Source organism: Sapajus apella, unplaced genomic scaffold (assembly GCF_009761245.1).
Source record: "Sapajus apella isolate SASKATOON/1434 unplaced genomic scaffold, GSC_monkey_1.0 scaffold2213, whole genome shotgun sequence".
Classification (NCBI taxonomy): Eukaryota; Metazoa; Chordata; class Mammalia; order Primates; family Cebidae; genus Sapajus; species Sapajus apella.
Genome location: NW_022439139.1, coordinates 1 through 10,529, shown reverse-complemented (window position 1 = coordinate 10,529; position 10,529 = coordinate 1). Strand labels below are relative to the sequence as shown.

General features: G+C 39.6%; 1 pseudogene; it reads right to left on the bottom strand.

Annotated features, from left to right (window-relative positions):
• Positions 1 to 6,941: 6,941 nt before the first annotated feature.
• Positions 6,942 to 10,510, bottom strand: LOC116547150 (annotated as a pseudogene).
• Between the last annotated feature and the right edge of the window lie 19 nt (positions 10,511 to 10,529).

The window sequence follows — 10,529 nt, the reverse complement described above, 5'->3', positions numbered from 1 at the left end:
AAAAAGTAATGAAAGGAAACAAGCATCTCAATTTCTGTTTATTTTTATTTTTATTTTTTATGACTCTAAATCTTGAAGTGTTGTTTCCTGCATAATGAGAATGTCATCAGAGGAAGCAGCAGGATGGAGAAGGGGAAAGTATTTTAGAAGTGAAAAAGTGTTGATGATTTGTTGTTTACATATATACACACATACATACATACATATATATGCACACACACATACACATATTGTATAATCGGTTGCTATTCTGAAAAATAGATTAAACAAACTGTAAAGTGGTAGAACCCTGTAAGCCTCTATGGAAGCTTTGTCCTAAAGAAGAAGAGCACACTGACAGATGTCAGCAGATGCGGCAGGTCATCAATGGTGGAGTGACAGAGAATTCAGCTGACAGCAGATGGAGGCCAGCCCTGCTGCTGAGAGTTTGTACTTCAGGGGAAGACCACCTTCCCACCCCATCCTCCTCTGGCACTCCATTTATCTGCTGAAAGCTACTTTCACCACTCAATAGAAGCGTGCAGTCCTTCTCCAAGCCCACAAGTGAAAATTCTAGGCTCAAGTGATCCTCCTGCCTTGACCCCTGAAAGTGCTGAGATGACAGGCTCTAGCTGCTGTGCCAAGCTCCAGCTCATAACTTTGACATTCAATCCCGTTACGTGTATTACAAGAAATGAAAATTGCAGTACAGACTCTAAAGTAAATATTGGTGCACAATTCAAAACAGTTATCAACTGGCCAGGAGCAGTGGCTCACACCTCTAATAACAGCAATTTGGGAGGCTGAGGAGGGAGGAACACCTGAGGTCAGGAGTTCCATACCAGCCTGACCAACATGGTGAGCAGTGTTTTTCTATTTTCTTTAAAGAAAAACAATCTTTATAGCCTCTCCATCCTCCTAAACTTAACTCACTATGTGCAAAGACCTTTGGGATGGGTTGGAGTGTTTCCGGATTATGACAACATAATTGAGCTTTTATGATGTTTGTAAAGCTTCCCTTGTATGTAGCTTTTTTTGTCTTTTTTTTCCTGACACGTTTCTTTTGTCTTGGCTCTTCATGATAGTCTGGTTTCATGATGATTTCTTGGTGAACACACCTGTTCAAAGAACTTCAATCCCAAACCTTTTCTTGTGAGACAGTAGGACAAAGTGCGCCTGTTTTGGGTTCTTTATAACTTGAGAATCAACAAAATTGTTGTGTGGGTATGAAATGGGATAAGCACATTGAGTGTATACATTTGTTTATCAATTTTTATGATTTAAATAAACATGTGCAACAATCATAACTATCTGATTCCTGGACAATTTCTGTGCCCCAAAAGAAAACTGAATAACCTTTCATGTTACTCCTTATTCTTTTCAGCTTCCCCACCCTTGACCCATGTGGCAACCCCTTATATACTTTAGATCTTTATGGATTTGCATGGTGTACACATTTCACACAAATCAAATGATACAATATGTGGTTCTTTGTGTCCCGTTTCTGGCATGTCACATATTTTATCCAACACATTCACATTGTAAATAATGTGTTTTACTCACATATTTAAACAAGGTTGGGGTAGAAGAATAAAGTGCTGAATATCTCAGTTATTGAACTCACCAGAGGTCTTAGTTTCCTCTTGAAGTCTGATCTAGATGGGTAGATCCAAGTATCTGGCAGATGATGTCTCTAAATCCTAATCATTCATTACTTTTCAGAAAACCTCAAACAAAAGCTTTTAGGGAATTCCTCCCACCCTCTGTAGACCAGACAGTTATTATTACACACTCTAAATGTATTATGCTAGCTCCTCATGATATCCAACAAACTCTCATTCAATTTGTAGATAATTATTACTGTTAGGCTGTGCATTCTAAAATGGTAAGGCCAGAATTTGTCTTATTTGCTACTGTATTCTCACTTTCTAATGCAATGCTTAGAACATAGTACATGCTACATGTGTGGCTAACAAACAAATATATGAACAGATAAAAGAGCTAATATAAAGAAATATTGCATTGAAGTTTCTGAGAACATAATGAAATGCAAATTCTAAGTGTCAGATGTCAACAAAGTCAAGAAATAGATTGAATCCCAGATTCACAGTCTAAGGAAATATCATTATGTTTAGGTTTTAAATAATTACAGCAAAATTTTATTTCATAGTGCTGATTTTGAAACTTCCCATGGATCTTCAATATATATAAAAAAAAAGATAAAGTGATAGGGAAGGAGAAAACAAAACTTAAAATGATGGAGACTGCCATCATGTAAACTACCACATGTTCTATGGTTAGGCTCCTCCCTGTGAAATCCCATTGAAACTGATCTCCAATTTATCAGTGTTGAGAGCTAGGGCCTAGTGGGAGGTGTTTGACTCATGGGAATCAATCCCTCACATATAGATTAATGCCTTCATGTTGTTGGGGTGAGATGGGGTGGTGAAGTTTAGCTTCAGCAGGAATGAGGTTGTTCCTGAGAGAGAAAGCTGTTTAAAAAGAGTCTGTCTTCCTGGTTTTTCTCTCTTGCTTTCTCTCTCATCACATAATGTATTTGTACCTGCCTGCTCCTTCTCCACTTCCTGAATAAATGAACTCAGCCTGAGTCCCTCTCAGCTGCCCAAACTTAGGCTTTCAGTAGCCAGAATTGTGGGCATTTACTTCTTTCTATTACAAAACACCTAACCTCAGGATCTGTTACAGAAACACAAAGTGTAATAAAACCAATGTATATAGTAAATTACAAAGTAAAAGGCAGTATAAATTACTTATGGAGTGGATTGTACAAAATCTATTTACATTTGAAAGAATAATCCAGGAGATAGGGAATGCAGAATTGTATAGTAAAATGAGATGCCCATGTCTCAAAAAAAGAAAAAAGAGAGAGAGAGAGTTAGAAAGTAATAAAACTATTTGCAGTATAGTTTGCAGAATAAAGGTGGACTGAAACATAAACATGTCTTCAAAAAAAGAGAAAGCGATTAAATTTGGGAACATATTCATAAAATAAATATAGACTGAAATGTGAAGACATTATAAAATCTGTAATATTCTCAACCCCATGAAATCAGGGTTCATTTCTCACAGATAATCTGTCATGTGAAGTCTTTCATTGAACCTGTTAAGCTAAGAGCCAGATCTTCCTGATCTGTGGGAGCTTATTTAAAGACACTTGACAGGCATCACTGAACACAGGCCAAGTTGAGTCCTGGGTGGTGTGCACCTGGGTGATTGGGAAAAATGTTGAAGCCAGAACACATGGCTTCAGTCCTTTATACTTCACATGCCCAGTGTCCTCACACAGCCTCATTAAGTCTCTCATTTTTCTGTGGCTCCACTATGAACTGGCTGGGGTGTCTTTCTCACATAGTCTGGGGCAGGTGAGAACCACCATGGCTCTCCAAACTAAGACTAGGAGCCACAGCAAGGTTTAGGAGCCTAGTGGAGCAGCCTGCGGTGTCATTTGAGGTGTTCTGGGAGCTGAAAACTAACATTGTGTCACAACTCTACAAATTGAGGACAACATACAGGAAGGTCCAAATGGCTAAAGCCCAAGTCCTAGATTGTGAACCCCTTGGCTGAGACCTTCAGCATTGTCTGCTTTCTTCTGAGGCAGGTTGGAGAGCTCTAGACAGTGATACATGAGATCTGTGACTGTTGCATGTCATGATCATGGCGTCTCAGAAGACTGAGTGTGAGAACCAGATGAAGCCTTCATCCCAGGTGATATGCAAATGTGTCCTTTCTCTAATCAATCTTCTAATACAAATGTTAGAAGTTTTAAAGGACTTTTAAAAGGCTTTTGCTGGCACTTTCACCCATTGCTATCTTAAATTTGGGTTCTCTCGCAATGATTTGCTCTTTTTTTCCTCTCGCCTCCTTATAAGTTTCTATTCTATCCCTTATTCCCATTTCTTTGCCTTTCTTTTGGCCGAACTACCTTTAGAGTTTATCTGTCATGTAGCTGTTATTTTGTTTAAGTAAATTTTAACCCTTTTGCAAGGTACTGGTCCAATTATTATATATAGGTACATGATATATATGTATGTATGTATGTATGTATGTGTGTGTGTGTACACACAATTACTCTGTATGTACCAACACTATATTATTTAAATATATGCATAACACACCTACATAGTCCACACCGACACACATTGCTTTGAGAAAGGCATTTTGTTCTGGGAATGACGCTTATAAGCTGTGAGTTTGGGAATCAAACAGAGATAGTTTAACTTCCAGACATTGCTCTTAACCAGGAAAGCATATTACTCTCAGCTGTCTTTTTCACACTGGGTACTGATACACAGTAGAAACTTCATGCCAATTCTGGGAAATGTAAGCACTCAAGAAATATTTTGAAATGTGCAGGAAATGCTGCCTGTTCCCTTCTTTATCTGGATCCCTTCTTCACTATGACTTTGCTTTTCCTCACCTAAGGTTACTTTTCTGTCACATGCATGGGTACATCCCATTAAAGTAAGAGAGTTTTACTTTGTGTCAGGCACTGATAGAACCTCTCTTTCTCCATATGCACATGAACTTGACTGTCCTCTTTCTCTGTTCCAATTATTTAACCCCAAATACGTATTACCTTTTTAGATGTCACGAGGATGTGACTGAGCAGTTTCAAGGGCATCCACTTTTGCTTCCTCCTCCTATCTTTGAATCCTGCATCTGCATTGCTGGGTCTCAGACAAAACAGGCAACCACAGTTCCCCATTCCAGGATATTTTGATGACCAAGTTTTCTTATTTTGTGAATTTGAAGGGCAAAGCCAGATAATGAGAAATGGATAGACAGGGACCTGTGTTCTGAGAACTGGGACGGAGGACTGACGGAGTGGGAGAAGAATTTCAGTGATTCTGGCAGGCATCATGGATCAGTAAGGGCCAGAGGAGTGGAACATATGGGCACAGGGTCAGAGGCCTGTGACAGGACACAGCCTATCTCCTTCACAGCAGAATGTTAATAGACATTAGATTTTAGTAAACAGAGAACATATCTCTGAGTCAGCATAGAAACGTTCTACAGTCCAGAAGAAGGAATAGTCACAGGACCTAACCTCACCTTCCCTTTTGATATGGGAGCCACAGGGCAGTGAGAATGGGACAGCTTTCATCTGAGGTTAAAGCCAATGTTTCTCTCTCTATGGTCCACACTTACAGCACGGTCCAGTGGATGATTCGGCTACAGGTTTTTGAACTTCTGGCTTTTGAGGGAAAGACTTTCTCACCCTTTATGCTGAAGGTATTCTATGGATTATGAACTCCAGTCAGCAACTCTTATTATCAAGAAATCTTGAAAAGTACAAGGCACTCAGAAAAGTACAAGTACAAACCTACATGAATAGTTTTCAGCCACTTAGAGACATCAGAGGGGTTTCCTGCCAAGGGTGCACGGACCTTTTTCATCTCACTGTCCTAGAGTTACTGGGTCTGTCGCTGGTCATCTTGAAGGAGATGGATCATCCTTCCTTCCCTCTACTCCAATATCCTGTGCATCTTCCTCAATGGTTTTGCCATGTGGTGTTCATAAGGATTGTCCAGTTGATACCAAATCTTGAAAAAACAATTCCAAAAGAATATTTACCTCATCTCAATTGTCAATTGCCCTTTCACAGGAATCTGGAGCAGGAATGGTGTTTCTGTAAGGGGCTTGTTAGAGCTCATGTTTTATAGAACCCCCAATCTCTAGATGTAGATCCTCAATGTCCACTTCTTAAATATATATTCTATCCCACATTCTCTTCCTATGATGTAACTTCAAGGCTGCTACTGTTGAGAGTTCTAGTCCCTTTACTTAGTGTAGTGTTGTGACTGTAGCTGATGTTTTACTCTGTAGCATAAAAGCAATTCTCCTGACTCTGTGGGCATCTTCACTGTGGAAAGTTAACTACCATGCTGTGAGCAGGCCCAAGCAGTACCTGGAGAGGCTGTTTTAATATATTCGAGGTAACAGCCCCAACTGAGGACCTCAGACATCAGTCAGGATCATCTCCCTGACTGGAAGTAGAACGTCTGTTGCCATTATTTAATTAGTGATCATGAAAATGACCATTTGGCGGGTAGGCAGACTCAGTTGACTCACTAGAATCTGGGTTTTCATCAGAACTGGGTTTTGCTTGTTTTTTCTGGTTTTCTTTTTTTTCCCCTGATGCTACTATGTTCCCACTGTAGCATGAGGTGACGATTATGTCTCAGGTCTAGTTATCAGTGAGAATTCACAATCTGTGTGAACTGGAAGTCTAAACACATTTTAAAGAAGTCTGCTTATCTGTCTATTCTTCCCTGGGTGATGCTGTTTGCTTTATTAAACAGCTACAGAAATCAATGTGGGTTAAACCCTTTGGGTTCTTCCTCGGGCATTGCTAGCAAGTTCTCAGAGAAGCAATAGACTGCACCATTTGGCCCATGTCTATAGATGGCTATTCTGTCTAGGTGTTTGTAAGTTCACTCTGATGTTCACACAGTGTAAAAATCACTTAATAATGCATTTCTCAGAATGTGTTTTTGTCACCATGGAATGCATGACTGTTAAATACCTATTTTTGCCCAAAGATTCAGTGAAAATTTAGGTGTAAAATAAATTTTCCCCCTAAAGTGATGAGGTGTAGAATTTATTGTATCAATAGGAGGGAGCTCTCACACTTGCAAATGCATTGTACAAAATCCTGCCTGTCCATAATGTGCAAATTCTGTTCCTGCATGAGATCATTCAGCTGGAAGCATGCACCCTGATATTTCCAGAATTCCACCAATACATTCACAAAGCAGTTGAAAATCACAATATGCATTTTAGGTAATGAACCATCAGAGATTATTTTAATTGTAAGAAAGTGTACAAAAATATTTTGCATTTTACGTTTTTTTTATTTAACTGTAATAAAGTGAGGTGACACTAAAACAGAAAGAAACCCTGAACAGTATGATTCCTTTGCTTCAACAGTGAAGGGCTCCCTTGTACATGCAGTTCCCAAAGAGTCAGCCTTCTTCATCCTGATCATCTGTGGCCAGTGTAAAAGAAAGGCCTGACAGGGAAATTTAAGGAGCCAGCTGGGTAACGCCATATGAGGGGATTCTTGGTGACATTAAAAAAACTCACACTTCCACTTTCAAAATCCAGAAACACACCAACCTGGCCCAGAGGTTTCTCTACATAGTGAGGAAGCATTGGAGAGCTGGTCAAGTGATGGAAATGATGATCCACCTTCACACATAAAAAAAGAAATATATCCTCAGATGTAACCATTGTGCCATTCTTCCTTATCCAGGAGTCCTTACAGACACCCAGAACCCAGTCACATGAGTCATCCACATCCAGCTCCCCGTAGTGTTTCCCAGAGGAGAAGCCCCAGGCTCCCCATGCAGCAAAATAGGTCTTTCAGAATTCAAAGATCCACCCTCCTGTTCAGGTCTAAACATCCCACTTCTCACATCCTCAAACAGGCTGATATTGTGATTGCTTACTTCATAATTGAAGGAAATTTCCACTGTAGAAAGAAGAGAATGTTCCAGTGAAAAGCAATTTATACATTCTTATGTTCAGATAAGAAAGAGACTCTCACTAGAAAACACAGGTCAAGATTAAAAGGCAACTTTTGTCTGGAAAAATATTGAAATCAGAGGGTGTTAGGAAATCTACACAAGTACATGGCTAAACTACAATAACCACAACTTCTATAAACTCAAAAATATGAAGGGGAGGATTGCCATGCCTATGTCTAGTCAGCTACTTTTCATAACAGCTGAAAAACTGGAAGCTCTTGCACTGCAGCCAAGTCCGTAGCAATAAAATGTAAGTCCATTGCCTCTTCTCTGTCAGGGCAGAGCAGGAGGCTGGGGACAGGAGATGAGGTGGGGAGCCATTCTTACACTAAAATAAGTTATCACTTTGCCAGAAATATGACCTGCCCCTTAAGCTAGCAAATTCATATTTAAAGAGGATCTGAATCCATTTTCTGAAAAGTGCAGATTCCTTGCAAGAATTATCTGACTTTCATGCTAGATTTCGGCACAGACTTCTTTTATCTGCCTGATTGATCACGATCTAACGTGGAGTTCTTTCTAAGGGCTCATCCACCACCAAATCACTTTGCTATTGTTCACAGATCCTCAGGTTTGCATTGTTATTTAAGTCACTCATGTATATTTTGGTTGATTAAAATGCACATGATTAAAGTTACAAATACTATGAAACTTCTCCTGAAATACACTTAAAAATAAACATTGTCACCCAAATCACAATCATTAACAGCACTTAATTTGAAGTTGAAATGTCCTGAATTAACACAGTTATGTGTACCTCATGTAATATTTGTATACATGAAATTGTGTCAGAGAATGTTTCTAAGTGCTAAGGAGCCATTCTCCATGTTTTATTTTTTTTCTAAGTAATTTGTCATATGGCTGATTCTTATTACATTTCACCAGCTTTTATTTATTTGTTTGATGATAGTGAAACTATGAAGACCTATTCACAGACTATTTTCTTTCAGATGAAAGATCATTACACCAGGAAAACTGCCCATAGAAACCATGCTTGAAGACATTACATGTTGGTCCCAGCAAGGGGGCGACACTCACCTCGGGAGAGGTTGAGCCTGTGCACCAGTCCAGTGATGGGCCCTGCAGTGAGCGCTGGATTCACAGGCTGGGGCATGCGCAGCAGCACGGACTCGCTCCTGCAAGGAAGCAGGTGCAGTCAGTTAACCTTTCTGGTGTCTGTGTTTAAGAAATAGATTCCAACAGGAAATGCTTCATTCAAACCCACTTCTGATATTGTAATGTAACTCCACAATCCTAGGATGGGTTTGTGGCTCTCTTAGGGAATCTTGCTAATGATTTACTCCATTTCTAACCTACTGCCACTGAAAGATAATTGCCTCTCTCCCTATCTGCCACGAAATAATTTATTTGTCTCTAATTATGATTCTGAGTCTTAAAATTAGGCAACTATATCCTAGTAACTTCTTCATTGAACTCTCCAAATCATTACCCTCTGAGTCAGTTGGGAAAGTAAGAAACTATTAAAATCTGATAGAGGGCATTAGAAAGCATATTCAACATAACACACAAACACTTGAGTACACACACAATCACACTGACACATTATGTTGTTAACAAGTTATGTTTTCACTTTGTTGAAAACAGCTTGATGTTTTTCATAGCATGCCTTGTGTTTCAGCTTGCAATGATGACCAAAAACATACCTTGCCATGATGTCTCCCAAATCCTGTAAAGAGAGAGAGAAAAAATACTTCTTTAGAAAGTTGTTATTCTGGCTGGGTGTAGTGGCTCATATCTGTATTTTCAGCACTTTGGGAGGCCAAGTTAAATGGATCACCTGAGGTCAGGAGTTCCAGACTAGCCTGGCCAACATGCCAAAACACCATCTCTACTAAAAATACAAAAAGAAAAAAAAATCGCTGGGTGCCATGGTACACCCCTGTAGTCCCAGCTAATGGGGAGGATGTGGAAGGAGAATCTCTTGAACTCAGGAGGTAGAGATTGCAGTGAGTTGAGATTGGGCCACTGCACTTCAGACTGGGTGACAGAACAACACTCTGTCTCAAAACAAGCAAACAAATGAACAAACAAGTTGTTATTCTTTCCATCTAGTCTTTAGGTTTTGAAAACTTTAGAAGTACCACATACTGTCACTGCAGCTCTTTTAAAATGTATTCTCATCTTTAACATTTATACCAGTAAGACCAGTTGACAGAATCTATTTCAGATAAATTCAGGACCCTGGATCTGAGTGAGAGAAAGGTGTGAGTAGTGACCGTGCATTGCTGCAGCTGTCTACAATGTGGTCATTTTCAGGGCTAGTCCCTGAAGGGTAATGTGGCTCAAATCAAGGGCTTTTCAAACTTAGAACTGCCCAAAAAAAGGAAGAAGGAAATGTTAGTTTCTCCATAATTTCTATGTATTATACAATGGAGACAAAACTTCACATTTTGTCTCCAATGGACACATAATTTCACATGACATGTTTTTCTTCCAGAATTTTAATGAAATGAACTGGAGAAGAAATTTTGATGTGGAAAATGTTCTAGGGAGATCTATCTGCACAGTTCCCTAAAGTTTTGTTTCCATAATTCGGTTAGGAGTTGTCGTTTATCTCTATAACCAGGTGGGAATGTCTCTCACCAGCAATGCAGGAGATGAAGAAGTATGTCTTTGGTACCCAATGAAATGCAAAGATGTAAATGTCAACTAATACAAAGTGTCTCAAGGGACATCCTCAGTTCTTACCTGGAGCAGCTCCACATCTGGTTTATGACTCATTTCCATTAGCTCCTGATACATTTCTTTCAAGCGTTTCTTCTTTTGATACATGTTGATGCAACTTCTCTGAAGTTGCAGAACTATCCTTGGTGTTCCTTGTACAGTCTCTCTAAATGTTGTTTTTCTTCCTTATGGAGAACTGGATGCAGCCTCCTATACTCAACCCTGATCATCTGTGCCCAGAGATCCACATAGGCCTGGAGGGACATGGATTTTGTAGGTTACATACCCAGGTCTGCTTCCACCTCACAGAACCCA